The sequence below is a fragment of the Neofelis nebulosa genome, chromosome 2, assembly GCF_028018385.1.
Source record: "Neofelis nebulosa isolate mNeoNeb1 chromosome 2, mNeoNeb1.pri, whole genome shotgun sequence".
NCBI lineage: Eukaryota > Metazoa > Chordata > Mammalia > Carnivora > Felidae > Neofelis > Neofelis nebulosa.
In genome coordinates, this window is record NC_080783.1 from 117727932 (window position 1) to 117744075 (window position 16144).

General features: G+C 39.9%; 1 non-coding gene across 1 annotated transcript; it reads right to left on the reverse strand.

The window, feature by feature from the left end:
- Positions 1–1197: 1197 nt before the first annotated feature.
- On the reverse strand, positions 1198–1269 carry TRNAE-CUC (transfer RNA glutamic acid (anticodon CUC)). The gene has a single exon. It is a non-coding gene; the product is annotated as a tRNA-Glu (tRNA).
- Positions 1270–16144: the final 14875 nt, after the last annotated feature.

The window sequence follows — 16144 nt, forward strand, 5'->3', positions numbered from 1 at the left end:
TTCTTTATGATTTCTGTCTTTGCTTTTATCTTGGAAAAGACTTCTGCCCAATAGCAACAAAGTTATCCACTAACGTATTTTTCTTAGCTTTTTATTGCTTCACTTCTCGAATTTAATTCTTTAATTCATTTAGTATATGGTACGAGGTAGTAATTCTACTTCCAAGGATTTATCCTAAGGAAATATCTAGGCATAAACACAAAGGTGTGTCTACACACCTGTTCATCAAAGTGTTATCTGTAAAGTCAAAATTTTAGGGGCGGGGAAGGGGGAATCCTAAAATTCCAGAAATAGGATAGATTAAATCCTTTGATGAAAACTCACATGTTTTGTTTTGTTTTTTTAATTCTATATACATTGTACACTGCTGGTGGCAGTGTAAATTGGCACGAACTCTCTGGAAGGTATACTGGCAATATCTATCTATAAGTGCATATACCTTTGAGCCAGCATTTCAATTCCTAGGCATTCATTCCACACACATGCAAAATGACAAATGTATAAGATTATTTATGGTAGCATTGTTTGTAATAGCAAAGGATTGGAAATAACCTAAGTGTCCATCAAAAGGAGGTTGGTTCAGTTAATTGTGGAATATCATCAATATATAATGGAATACTATGTGCCATAAGAAAGAATGAGGAAACTCTTCATGTCTAATCTGGAACTATTTCTAAAATATATTATTAAGGGAAAAAGACAAAGTGCAGAAAAGCATGTGTAGAGTGCTATCATTTGTGCAAGGTGGGGAGCATATTTAAATATATAGGCAGCTATGTATGTACTTGCATTTCCATAAAATATTTGTCATTATAATTATGAAACACAACATTGGTTACCTTATTAGATGGCAGAAGTAAAAATCAGGTTTATCAGTTATATCCTTTACATATTTGAATCCTAAACCATGTAAATATGTTACCTTTTCAAAAACTAAGTTAAATTGAAAGAAAATATCATATTAGTAAAGAATATTTCCACTGGCAAGTGTTGGAAATATAATTTTAAAAAGAACTTTATGACTAGCATAATTCCACTTCTGTTTTGAAAGTTTGATGTCAACACTTAACTAGGTGGTAGACTTGTGAGCAATTTTTACTATGTATATTTCTGCATTTCCTGTATTTCAGCTTTGGAGGGTTGGGGGAACTGACTAGGAGAAACAATGTTACTTTTTGAAAGGCAATAAAAACACTCTTCCCTGACCGGGAATCGAACCCGGGCCGCGGCGGTGAGAGCGCCGAATCCTAACCACTAGACCACCAGGGACGCTGCCACCTGTTTTTGATAGAAAGTATATGGTTCTGTGTATATGTTTCTCCTTGTTCTTTGGCATATTCTAGCCGCTTTTGGTTTTAATATTCCCCCAAATTGGACCTTCCTCAGGTCTAAATTTCTTCTTCTTCCCACTTATTTTTTGAAGTAGAAAACCTGTGAGAGAACTCCAAAGACTGTCTCCCAGAGCTGAGGGATGGATGATCTTATACACGGGATCACAATCCTCTCTTAAGACCAGAGACAAATCAGGGAAGAGACACAGAGACACAAAAGAACCTCTCAGCTTCACGTAGTTGCAGAGATTTCCTGAATTGTGATGAGGAGAAAAGTAAAGAGCTCCAGTTGGAATTTTGCCCCAATTGACCAGGAACTTTTCCTTAAGAAATATAAAGGTTGTCGTGTGATTAACTCCAGAAGATTCTGGTCCTACTGCAGCTTTTTTTCTTCTGTGAACTTAGGCCAAACTCTGTTGGCCAAAACAAATATTACAGACAATTGAGAGCCACTGGACCTACTGGTCCTTGGTGGTCAGCAGGACGTGAACTTAACTCTGGTGGGAGACTAAAAGAAGGGCATGGGTTTGGAGTTAAAAAAAATTTTAATATGAAGAAAGGAGAGCGGGAGTAAGGAGGAAAAAAAGAAAACTGGGGTGCAGCCTCCACTTGAGGGAACTTTTAAAACGATACCCATCAATGTATGCAAATTAACTTTATATGAGAGTGAAAAAAGAAAGCAAATGCAACAAAATGTTGACAATGACTCTAGGTGAGGGGTAAGTGAATGCTCTTTATTTTATTCTTTCAAGGTTTCTGCGGGTTTGAAATTTTTAAAAATAAAAAGTTGAGAAAAACAAGAATGAGACAAATGAAAGCCTCCCTCAGGCCTTTTTTGGTCAGATGACTACAATGTAATTAACTCTCTGAACGTGAGTTCAAACAGAAATTTTTAAAATCAGTCCCCCTCCACGCTAACTCAGAAAATACATTTGATAATGTGAATAAACAAGTAAATTCAAATATTGAGTCACCAATGATGTGTCCATATCAGCAGGGCCCGACAGAAAAAAAGGGTGGTAGGACATGGGGTGTTTGTGGGGGTTTTATGTTGTTTGGCTTTGCTTTTAAAGTATCAACATTAAAATATTGTTTAAGAAAAGCAATCATTCTCTGGTCATCCAATCCCTAACTTCCTGTGGGTTTAAATGCCAGAAATTAGCGAGAAGATTTACTAAATGGTAGATATTTATTTTCACAAAAACCAGTAATCCTGTTGTCACATGCCACCGTGAAGCCTAACAGAACCCACTTCTTTTTACTCCAGCTCTGTTCCCACTGTACAGCAACCTGTGCTCCAAGGGTGAAAAAAAAGTATCTCACTCTCAGAGCAACATTTTGCAAGCGTACCTGGGGGCGGGGGTGGGAGGGTAGGCTAGTAGAATTTCTCTACGTCGGAGGAAATCAACCTCGTTTTGTTTTGGGCAACAGTCCGTTTTCATCGATTATTCTGCCGCCTGCTGGTTATTTTTGGTAACACATGAGAACCTACGAAAGAGTATCAACTCTGGAAGCTGGTCACCTTTCTCAATATCAAAACACCCCAAGAGGCCTCATCATTCAGAACAGGATTAGGCCACCTCCTCTTCCTGGCACCACACGCCTAAGGGCAGATGGGGGAGGAGTGTAATTCATTCACTTCATGTTCTATTTCTTTTTTTCCTTTTTTCAAACATTTACAGATCGTGTGCCACACTTGTTACTGAAGTTACAAAACTATACCGAAAGAGCTCATAATCAGGGGTGCCTGGGTGGCTCAGTCGGTTAAGCAGGGGACTTCGACTCAGGTCATGAGCTCCCAGTTCGTGGGTACGTGGAGCCTGCTTCAGATGCTGTGCCTCCCTCTCTCTCTGCCCCTCCCCACTCCTGCTCTGTCTCTCTCAGAATTAAATAAACATTTAAAAAATAAATAAAGAGCTCATAATCAAAGGGCACCTGGCTGGCTCAGTCAGAAGAGCATGCAACTCTTGATCTTGGGGTCGTGAGTTTGAGCTCCACGTTGGGTGTAGAGATTACTTAAATAAATAAACTTGAAAAAAAAAGTTCACAATCAAATGGAAAATGAAATAAACAAGTGAATAAAAGGATCAGAGAAGACTGAGTTAGATGTGCTTTTCCCAATTCCTCCTCTTGCTAATACATCTAAAAACCTTGGAGATTACACGTAAAACAAAACATAAAAGACTTGAAAGGTGAAGAAAAGGAGGCATACCAGCTAGGAGCCTCAGAACCGAAGGAACTACACACTGGTGATTTCCCTGGGTTTTCTTTTTGTCTCATGTATTCCAGATGTGGTGCTGAAGAAGCCAGCAACCTGGCAATGCCAGGAGGTACAAAGGAAAACAAAACCAACAAAAGCCTGTTCTTTCTTTTTTTTTTTTTTTTAATTTATTTATTTATTTTTGGGACAGAGAGAGACAGAGCATGAACGGGGGAGGGGCAGAGAGAGGGAGACACAGAATCGGAAACAGGCTCCAGGCTCCGAGCCATCAGCCCAGAGCCTGACGCGGGGCTCGAACTCACGGACCGCGAGATCGTGACCTGGCTGAAGTCGGACGCTTAACCGACTGCGCCACCCAGGCGCCCCAAAAGCCTGTTCTTTCTAGCCAAAGGGCCAGGAAGGCAGCCTAGCAAAATAGAAAACTTCTAGATAATAACTGCTCTACTCCAGCCAAACACCGCAGAAAGAACTGTGGCTCACTCCTGCCCACACTAGTAAAGGCTGAATGGGATGCCTAGACTTCTACCTTCCCAGGCCTTTTAGGAGGTTTTCCTTGCCTTCTTTGCTGGATTGGTTCCAGAGGAGACATGGTAGAGAGTCAGTATTTTCACCAACACCCAGTGACAACAAGGCCACCTCCACCCCCCACTGTCAGTGGAGGCCATGCGGGAAGGGTTAAGAAGGCTTTCCTATCTCTCCCAGCCAGGTTGGTGTCAGTGGAAGCCAACGGGCAGCTGAAAAATTCCTGCCCTCACCTAAGCAGTAAGGAGAAGCCCCTCCCCTCAGGTGTCAATGTAGGCTGAGTGGGGAAACTGGAAACATATACTCACCTGGCTGTAACAAGACACTCACCCCTACTTACACTGCCTGAGTAGTGTCAGAGAAAGGTTTAAACAAGGTGTAAATAAGATCCAGAGTTCTAAATGTCCAGGTTTTAATAAAATAGCACTCATCATACCAATGAGAAATATCTTCAACTGAATGAAAACAGACCATACCTAGATGACGGATATTAGAATTATCTGACAAGATTTTAAAGCAGCCAGCATAAAAATGTTTCAACAAGCAATTACAAACATACGTGGAAAAAATGAAAAAAAGAAAAAAGAAAAAAAGAAAGTCCTAGTAGAGAAAGGAAAACTTTCAGCAAAGAAATAGAAGATTTAAAGAAAAACTAAATGGAAATTTTAAGACTAAAAAATACGATAACCTTGGGGCACCTGGGTGGCTCAGTCAGTTAAATGTTCATGAGCTCATGAGCTCTAGCCCCGAGTCAGGTTCTGTACTGACAGTATGGAGCCTGCTTGGGATTCTGTCTCTCCTTCACTCTCTGTCCTCCCTCACGCTCACTCACTTGCACACTCTCTCTCTTTGGCTCAGAATAAATAAGTAAACGTTTTTACAAGATACAATAACCAAAACAAAACAACTCAGTGGATGGGTTCAACAGCAGAATGGAGGGGGCAGTGGAAAGAATCAGTGAACTAGAAGATAGGACAATAAAAATTACTCAACTTAGACAACAGAGAAATGAAAAAAAAAAAAGGCAGAGTCTTGGGGACTTGTGGGATTATAGCAATAGGTCTGTTATGTCATCAGATTTCTGGAAGGAGAAAAAAAAAAAGAACAGGACTGAGAAAAGCACTGAAAGAAATAATGGTTGAAACTCCCTAAATATGGCAGAGGGATAAAACCTACACATTCAAGGAGCCAAGCACACCTCAAAGAGGATAAACCTAAACAAATTCATGTCATTAATTTGACACATTATAGTCAAACTGCTGAAAGCTAAAATCAAAGAAAAAATCTTGAAAGCAATGAAAAATGACATCTTACTGCTAGGGGAAGAACTGTGACAGATTTCTCATCAGAAACCATGGAGGCCAGAAGAAGTGGCACAAAATTTTCCAAGCACTGAGAGAAAAGACGATCAACCCAGATTCCTATATCCAGTGACAATATCCTTCGAGAGTAAAGGGAATACAACGGAACAACAAAAAGACAAACAGCCTAACTGAAAAATGAGCAAATGACTGGGATTTCTCCCAAAGAAGATATTCAAAACGACCAGCAAGCACATGAAAAGATGCTCAATGTCATTGGTCATTAGGGAAGTGCAAGTCAATACCATAATAAGATACCATTTCACACTTTGCAGGTGGCTATAACTCTGGAAAATAGCAAGTGTCGGTGAGGATGAGGAGAAATTGGAGCTGGTGGGAATGTAAAATGTTTCAGCTGCTGTGGAAAATAGCTTGGCAGTTCCTCAATAAGTTAAACATAGTATATGACCCAGTAATTCCACTCCAAAGTAATTATACCCCAAAGAACTGAAAACACGTACTCAAAAGAAATACCTATCTATGCACATTCATAGCAGCATGCTGCTCACAGTCGCCAAAAGTGGAAACAACCCAAATGTTGAGAAACAACTATGGTATATAAATACAACGGCATATTCTTTGGATATAAGAAGGAAAGAGATACTGACACACGCTGCAGTTTGGAGGAACCTTGAAAACATTATGCTAAAAGGAAGAAGCCAGACACAAAAGTCGCATATTGTATGATTCCATTTATATGAAATGTCCAGAATGGGCAGATTCATAGAAACAGAGAGCAGACTGGTCATTGCCAGAGGTTGGGGAATGACTGGGTAAGAGTACAGAGCTTCCTTTTGGGGTGATGAAAATGTTCTGGACTAGTGGTGATTGCTGCACAACACTTTAAACGTATTAAATGCCACTGAATTGTACACTTTAAAATGGTTAAAATTGTGAACTTTGTTTTGTGTATATTACCACAATAAAAAAAAGACAGTGAAAGAGAAATCCTAGCAAGATTTTTTGCAGATGTAGACTAAATTATTCTAAAAGTTAAATGGAAAGGCAAAGGAACTAGAGTGGCTAAAACAAATTTTGAAGAAGAATTCAGTGGGAAGAGTCACCTTACCCATTTTCAAGACATCTAAGACTACAGTAGTCAAGGTGGTGTGGTATTGGCAGAAAGATACAGATTAATGAAACAGAGAACTCAGCAACAGACTCACACAAATATGCCCAACGGATTGTTTTTTACAAAGGTGCAGAAGAAGTAAGAGCTTTTTAATATACATTGCTGAAGAAAGTGGACATCCATAGACAAAAAACAGACCAATCTCTCAACTTTAGCTTTATACCTTATATAAGAACTAACTCAAAGTGGATTACCAACTTAAATGTGAAGTGTAAAACTTTTAGGAAAAGGAAAAAAAAAAAAAAAAAAAGCTCTTCCTGAGCTAGGGCTAGTCAAAGATTTGACACCAAAAGCATGATCCATAAAAGGAAAAACTGATAAATTAGACTTTATCAAAATTAAACACATTTGCTTTGCAAAAGACCCTGTTATGAGGATGAAAAGACAAGTCAGTGATTGGGAGAAAATATTTGTAAACCACATACATGACAGAGGACTATTACCTAGAATATATAAAGAACTCTCAAACCTAACAATAAAAATAAACCCAACCAATGAGAATATGGTCAAAAGACATGAAAGGACATTTCACCAAAGGGAATATGCAGATAGCAGATAAGTACATGAAAAGATGTCCCACATTATTAGCCATTATGAAATACAAGTTAAGACCACAATTAGATATCACTACATACCTCTCAGAATGGCTAAAATTCAAAAAAATGATAACATCAAATGCTGAAGAGAAGGCAGAGGAACTGGATCATTCATCCATTGCTTCTGGGAATGGAAAATGGTACAGCCACTCTGGAAAATAGTTTGGCCGTTTATTAAATGAACAAACAAAAAAACCCCTCAATATGCAACTTTTATATGACCCAGCGTTTGCTCTCCTGGGAATTTATTCCAGAGAAATTAAAACTAATGTTCACACAAAAACCTGTACGCAAATGTTTATAACAGATTTATTAATAAGATCCAAAAACTTGAAACAAAGCCAATGTCATTCAACAAATGAGTGGTACAGACCACGGTATATCTACAGCATGGAATACTACTCAGCAATAAAAAAGGAATAAACAATGATACACACATGACTTGGATGACTTTCCAGAGAATTATGCTGAGTGAAAAAAGCCAATCCTGGGGCACCTGAGTGGCTCGGTTGGTTAAGCATCTGACTTTGGCTCAGGTCATGATCTCATGGCTCGTGAGTTGGAGGCCCACATCAAGCTCTGACAGCTCAGAGCCTGGAGCCTCCTTTGGATTCTGTGTCCCTGTCTCTCCCCCTCCCCTGCTCATGCTCTGTCTCTCAAAAGTAAATAAACATTTTTTTAAAAAGCCCTCTTATAAAAAAAGAAAAGAAAAAAGACAATCCTCAAAGCCATACCTATTATGACTGTTTATATAATATTCTTAAAATGACAAGATTACAGGAATGGAGAACAGACTGGGTTTTACTAATGTTAAGGTAGGGATGAAAATGGGAGGGCAGTAGGTATGGCAACATGAGGGATCCTTGTGATGTCCTTTATCTTGATTGTATCAATGTCAGCATCTTGATTGTAATATTGTACTATAGTTTCCCAAGGTGTTACCATTGGGAAAAACTGGGCAGAGGGTACGTGGGATCTCTCTGTATTATTTTTTACAATTGCACTATAAAGCTATAATTATCTCAAAAGAATTAAGTTTATGTTTAATGAGTACAGAGTTTCAGTTTTGCAAGATACAAAGTTCTGGTGATTTAGTTGCACAATGTGAATGTACTTAACACTACCGAACTGTATATTTAAAAATGGTTAACATAGTAAATTTTATATTATGTGTATTTTACCACAATTAAATTTTTATAAAGAAACAAAAAAGTTTAATTTAAGTTTTAAAAAAAGGAGAAAGATTTTACAAACAAACAGAAACTAGAATTGAATGGGACAAAGTATAATTAATTCCACCGGAGGGGAGTGAAGAAACACTGGAAACACTGCCCCACATCAGGAGCAAGGCCAGCATTAGAAGTCATAGCTCCTCACCAAATTATTTGAGATTCTCTTTTACTTAGAGCTTTTAAGATCCATATGAGCTCCTAACCCTTTTATGACTCAGATTTTCCCACATAATGCCAGATGGCATCAAGCTCAACTCTTCCTACTGTCCACAGAAATTCCTGTTTAAATGGACTTTCCTGTCTTCATCATCCCTTTAGACTGGTGGTTCTCAACTTTAGTCACACATAAAATCACATAGGGAGTATTAACAACAAAAATCCTGGTGGTTGGGTTCCACCTCGAGAAATGCTGTCTTAATTGGTCTGGGGTATAGTTTCAGCATGAGTATTTTTTTTTTTTAATGTTTATTCATTTTTTGAGAGACAGAGGGTGAGCACAGGAGGGACAGAGAGAGAGGGAAACACAGAATCCGAAGCAGGCTCCAGGCTCTGAGCTGTCAGCACAGAGCCCGACGCGGGGCTGGAACTCACAGACTGTGAGATCATGACCTGAGCCAACCGACTGAGCCACCCAGGCTCCCCTCTTACAACGTTTTTTAATGTTTATTTATTTTGAGACAGAGAAAGGTAGTAAGTGGGGGGAGAGGCAGAGAGAGAGGAAACAGAGGCTCAGTGCTGTCAGCGCAGACATGGGGCTGGATCTCATGATCTCATGGACGGTGACATCATGACCTGAGCTGAAATCAAGAGCTGGATGCTTAACCAACTGAACCAGCCAGGCGCCCCTCTCTCATTACTTTCACCCTCTGTTCTACCCTTACCAGTTACTCACATGCACCTTCACAATCAGGAGAATATTTCTTTTTTCAGATGCTAGAAGATCTGCAGCTCCCAGGAGGCCAGGAGCCACTGATGGCAGGCTCCACAAACATCGAGGCCACTGTAAAAAAGAATGTTTCTTGGGGCGCCTGGGTGGCGCAGTCGGTTAAGCGTCCGACTTCAGCCAGGTCACGATCTCGCGGTCCGTGAGTTCGAGCCCCGCGTCGGGCTCTGGGCTGATGGCTCGGAGCCTGGAGCCTGTTTCCGATTCTGTGTCTCCCTCTCTCTCTGCCCCTCCCCCGTTCATGCTATGTCTCTCTCTGTCCCAAAAATAAATAAAAAACGTTGAAAAAAAAATTAAAAAAGAATGTTTCTTAATAATGTGTCTAATTCTTCACCTGAAGATAAGGAAACACAAAGCATAAAAACGCTTTATGGTGACAGAATTCAGTTCTTATCCAAATAGTTAATAGAGCATTTCCCCCTCTACAAGACCTCAAGATACAAATTAATATAAACCAAATAAACCAAACTAAGTCTGGAAGGGCCTATACTGTAATGGATAGTCTCAAGTATTTTTCACAACTACCTGATGGCCAGAACAGAACTGCTTCAAGACCGCCGTGAATCACTCTCTTAGAGTCAGAAGAGCAGGATCTGTTTGCCGATGGTTTTATTACTGTTTTGAGCTGGCTATTGACAGCCTCACTCAAGTGCCCACCTTGCTCTCACCACTGTCCACAGGAAAGGGGTAGCTCCTCCGTGAAGCCTGGGGGCCGGCTTCAGTGCTTTCACAGTAAAGAGGAGTCAGGTCTGTCCCAGCCCCCTAGTAGGAGGCTTATGTACCCCTAAGAAATTGTAGTTAATATGTCAAAGCACACATTGGAGCATTTTTCTGGGGATGGGGCTTATATGTCTCATTAGATTTCAAAAGGAGTTTGTGATCCCCTCAAAGGAGGAGCCACCAATTTATAAACTCTCAATCCAAAAATAATCTCACACTTGCCAGCATCTTAACAAACTCATCCGAAAGAAACCCATCTTTTGCTGCATCAGCCTGCAATCGTTGATTTGAGAGCATTTTATTTTTGGAGCTCTGTTCTTTTTTTTTTTTTAATTTATTTTTTCAACGTTTTTTATTTATTTTTGGGACAGAGAGAGACAGAGCATGAACGGGGGAGGGGCAGAGAGAGAGGGAGACACAGAATCGGAAACAGGCTCCAGGCTCCAGGCTCTGAGCCATCAGCCCAGAACCTGACGCGGGGCTCGAACTCACGGACTGCGAGATCGTGACCTGGCTGAAGTCGGACGCTTAACCGACTGCGTCACCCAGGCGCCCCTGGAGCTCTGTTCTTAATGCAGGGAAACACAAGCTCTGCTTTCTTCACCTTTCCAGGAATTGATGAAAACACCAAATGTGTAGATAAAGTATTCTTTACAAAGTAAAGAGTATGTCTTTACATAATAGTTCCAAATGAGTAACACGGCAGAATTCCAAGCTATGAAAAATGAATGCTTTTTTATTTAACTTAAATTTAAATTCCCACTTCCAAAAATATTTGATTTGCTTTTATTCTAACTTAATTTATCCAAAAGGGATTTAAAGAGACTTGCAAAAAGGTAAACAGTGCCTCACATGTAACCAAAAACAAACATAACAGACAACAAGTAACATAAAAATAGAAAATTCAAAAGCTATAAAAAAAGACAAACTATATAACAAAACCCCAAATTTATATAAATACTATGAGCATTATATTTTCCTCTGAACTTCTCTAAACAGTTAAAACAAAAAGAGAAACAGAAAGAAAACAAGTTATATAATTCTCACTGCCTCTTAAAAGAAAACTTATGAAAAAAGAAAGAAAAGAAAGAAAGAAAGAAAGAAAGAAAGAAAGAAAGAAAGAAAAAGAAAGAAAAACATCAAGCTGACAAAAAAGGCAAACTTTTCCTCTACGGTGAAGGCCCTTTCCTCAAGTAGGCCCTTATACTATAACTGAATACCTAGTGACCATCCCTGAGATTATTTGAAATGAATTTTGAAACAGTATCTTGTTACGCAAAAACAACAACAACAACAACAAAAAACTTGTTTCCTAGTTGTTTCTTTCATTTGACACAAAATAAAAGAGGCTGTCAAATGATTAACTTCTATGTTTTCAGCACACTGCTAGAAGTTAAGAAGTTTCAATGTGTTTAAACACACTAGAATTTTGTTTAACTCCTTAGGTATATAAAAGCTGGAGGCCAGCCTGTCTCTCTTGTTACCACTCAGTGAGGGGCTCATTCCCTTGGCCCGCACTCAACTTTGAAGATCTAGGACTGTTTTCTCTGGTCAACTATTTCTTGCATCTTGTCTCAATCTGTATCTTTTCTTTTTTTCCTTTTCTCCATCTAAGTTCAGCCACCTGTGAACCCACAGAAGACGCTATCATGCAAAGAATATTGACTTCTGAGTCAGAAAAATCTGGACTTGAATTAGGCAACTTTGGACAAGATGGTCTCTCTGAGCTTCGTCTTCTATAAAACAGGGATAAAATTTGCCTTTCAGCGTTGTTGTAAGGATTCGAAATACTATCATCAGATCACTCAGCATAGCATGTGGCACCAGCAGATGTTCAAAAATATTTAAACCATTTCTACTATGATGGATACATTTGTCCAGGTAGGTCCATTTTAATGTGTCTCGTGACAATTCTCTGTACCCATTTCCAAGTCTTCTCCTTTATTTTAAAACCCACAGCTTCTTGCTGTGTTTCTCCTGTCATTTAACCTTGTCTGTGCTTTCAAAAGGGTGCTCACCTCTTGGCCACAGGTGGGTTTTTCATCCCAGTACACAGAATATGCAAATTAGTAGCTGTTATCCAACTGGTTCTACTTCCTTTCTGGTTGCAGTTACTTCCTAACACAGAAGGATCATGCAATACAGACTTGGATATTAATTGAAGTGTAAAAATTTAGATACCCAATTACTGAAATGCCTCTGTGTCTTGACAATATTCAATCCCAAATTGGCCCTCACTAGGCTAAACTGTAGTTAAGAATTATCCCAGGGCGCCTGCATGGCTCAGTTGGTTACACATCTGACTTTGGCTCAGGTCATGATCTCATGGTCTGCTCCGTGAGTTCTAGCCCCGCGTCGGGCTCTATGCTCAGAGCCTGAAGCTTGCTTCGGGATTCTGTGTCTCCCTCTCTTTCTCTGCCCTTTCCCCATTCGCTGTCTCTCTCCGTCTCTCGAAAAATAAGCGTTTTTAAAAAAAAAAAAAAGGTTATCCAACAGAGGCCCGAACTCTAGAAGAGGCCCATCCCATAATAACAGCAGCACTCTTACCTTGCTGCAGCAAGCCATGTAAGCCCAACTTTTTTGACTACTGGTTTGTTCTGGGTGGTGTTTTGTCAATAGGCTTTGACAAGGATGATGGTCAAATTGCTCCAGTACCAACTGAGTACACACACACACACACACACACACACACACTCAGTGGGCTTACAGATAATTTCTGACTTTAAAGTTCTATTATGGGGGCACATGGGTGGCTCAGTCGGTTAAACATCTGACTTCAGCTCAGGTCATGATCTCGTGGTCTGGTCAGTGAGTTCTAGCCCTGAGTCAAGACTCTGAGCTGTCAGATCAGATTCTGCTTCAGATTCTGTGTCCCCCTCTCTCTCTGCCCCTCCTCTGCTGGCTGTCTCTCAAAAATGAATAAACATTAAAAATTTTTTTTTAAAGCTTTATTATGGAAATTTTCAAACATTTACAAAAAGAAAGAGTCTGGTATAATGAATACCTGAGTATCCACCACCCACTTTGAACAATTATCAATTCATGTTTCAATCTCATTTTATCACTTCTCCCGACCTATAAGCATTCCAGCTATCTTATTTCATCCGCAAATATTTCAAGATGTAACTATAAAAGATAAGCACTTGCTTTTTTAAAAGTACTGCTTATCACACAGACAACTTTATAAATCAAGTATCCATTAACTGTTCATTAGCCTTCAAATTTCCCCAATTGTCTCATAATTTTTGTTTATTTGCTTTCTTGAATTAGAATCCAATAAAATCTACACTCTGCAACTGTTTGATGCCTCTTAAGTCTCTTTTAATACATGAGTTCTCTCTCCTTTTCTTTTTCGTTCTTCTTCTTCAACTTGTTAGAAAGCCGAGGTAATTTTCCTTCAGAGTATTCCCACAATCTGGATTTGCGCCTCAGAGGTATCATTTATATCTCCTGTATTCCCTGTGAATTAGTAGTTATCTTTACACTAGATCAGATTCAGACTGAAAGGGCTTTTTTTTTTTTTTTTTGCAAGGCTGCTTCAATAGGTGGCATTTTGTACTCCACCCATGCTCTGGAGGACATAATGTTTGTCTCTCCTTCCATGCTGAATTGTTGATCATTGCCTAGATACATTCATTCCAAATGGTGATTTTGTAATTATGCCATTCCTTCTTCATTTATTCGCTGGAAAACTTCTACAAAGAGAAATTTCCCCCTCATCTTGAATTCCCACGGGAAAAACAGGATGAATGCTTGGTTCTTTCCAGTTACTAGCAGTTTTCAAAATACTGAGTTGAGCCCTAGCATTCTCCGATAATGAGTTTGTGTTTTTTTTTTTTGTTTTTTTTTTTTTTGTTTTTTTTTTAATTTTTTTTTTCAACGTTTTTTATTTATTTTTGGGACAGAGAGAGACAGAGCATGAACGGGGGAGGGGCAGAGAGAGAGGGAGACACAGAATTGGAAACAGGCTCCAGGCTCCGAGCCATCAGCCCAGAGCCCGACGCGGGGCTCGAACTCACGGACCGCGAGATCGTGACCTGGCTGAAGTCGGACGCTCAACCGACTGCGCCACCCAGGCGCCCCGAGTTTGTGTTTTTAAGTATCGTTGGGAACTCATTGATTTAAACATATTTGCTACAAATATGATGGTTGAACATATCAAATATGCAAATAGTATCCATTTTGACACTCAAATTGTCCCATCTTTGGCCAGTGGGACCTACTCTAGTTGCTTCTGAGTCCTTTTGATACAATCCTAATAGTTAAAGAAAAAAATTTTTTAATGTTTATTTATTTTTGAGAGAGAGTGAGACAGAGCATGAGCAGGGGAGGGCCAGAGAGAGAGGGAGACACAGAATCAGAAGCAGGCTTCAGGCTCTGGGCTGTCTGCACAGAGCCCGACATGGGGCTCAGGCCCATGAACCATGAGATCATGACCTGAGCTGAAGTCAGACACTTAGCCGACTGAGCCACCCAGGCGCCCCCAATCCTAATAGTTTTTGAAGGCTTCCTTGCTTATCTTGGACGATACCTGAAATCATCCATTTCCCTAAGGAGTTCCTTTCAGTGCGAAATGGTGTTTAGAAAGCTCAGTTCAAATGTAGGGGTGTCATTGCTACTGGGTTACTGTTTCTAGGCCTTTTCACCATAAAGCTAGGAAATGTTTTAGGATAGAATATGCCTTGAGCTCACAGTTATATTTCCAATTTAAATTCAGAATTACAGAATTCTTATTTAACTTCATCAATGATAAATCTGTATCTCTTTATCCTACACCAAAACTCCTGGTTCACAAAGACACTGTCATTAATACTTGTTTGTTTTATTCCACAGTTCACCCGTGATAGTTGCAGAATAACAATATCAACACTGCCATCAACAATATCACTACTTGAAAATCTTTTTGCATTTCTTTTTGTCCTTAGAGTGGATCCCACTTGGGATGTCACAAATGATTGTGTTTTAAAATCACTTGAATAGTTTGGTTAGGGACATTTTACATTTTTGTAATGCAATCCTTGTGCTAGGGACTCATGTAGTTGGGAGAAATCTAAATTTTTCAGAAATATTTGCATAGGGGAACCTGGGTGGTTCAGTCGGTTAAGCATCGGACTCTTGTTTTCAGCCTGGGTCATGAGCTCATGGTTTCATGAGTTCAAGCCCCACATTGGGCTCTGTGCTGGCATCGTGAAGCCTGCTTGGGATTCTCTCCCTCTCTCTCTCTTTCTCTCTCTTTGCCCCTCCCCTGCTCACACTGTCTGTCCCTCTCAAAAATAAACTTAAAATAATAATAATAAAGAAATATCTGCATAAAAAAGAGAATACTGTGTAGATCTCTAGATGCTGAATTAAATGCAAAATCAATTAATCAAATGCCTTAGTAGCACTATTTGGACGGCCTTTGTGTTCACTTCGCTTGGCAAGTATAAGAGATGGTGACCCCAGATGCCTAGGGCTGCAAAAATATGACATGGCTAAATCCTTGGTTGCAATATCTTAAAAGGTCACAAGATTATGTTACTCCACAAAAGTATCTTTCTGAATCTCTTTTTCTCTCAGTTTCTCTCTCCAAGTCCCCCTCCCCTGTGGATCAGTAATCCTCAAAAAATTCTATCCCTATTCCTTCTTGCCCTCTTTGCCTATGTTAGCCTCCTCCCCTAACAACTCAGGAGCTTACGTTTTGTGCTTGTATCAGTGAGAGGGAGGGAAGCGGCATTGCTATATAAACTAAGGGAATGAAATGGAGGAGGTCGGGGGGATAGACAGCTGCAAGGATCTGGACCAGTCGACTGAAACAAACCCTCGTCCTAAGCAACTCAGAGCTCAGATTTCTTCTCTGGACAGCTGGCTTTTTTCGTCCTTCTGAAATACTCTGCACAGAGGGGGAGGGGCTGTGAACTGCCTCTGCTATCGACCTCATTTAAAGGCAGCTACCTCCTAGATATGTTCTGTAGAAACTAAATGCAATATTCAATATAGCAGAGATGAGGGTGGTGAAAGAAAGGTATGTAATTTCTCACTCTAGTTTGTAAAGGCCGGGAACTCGTTACTGAGAATGCTGGAGGGCTGCCTGGAGTAGGCAGTGA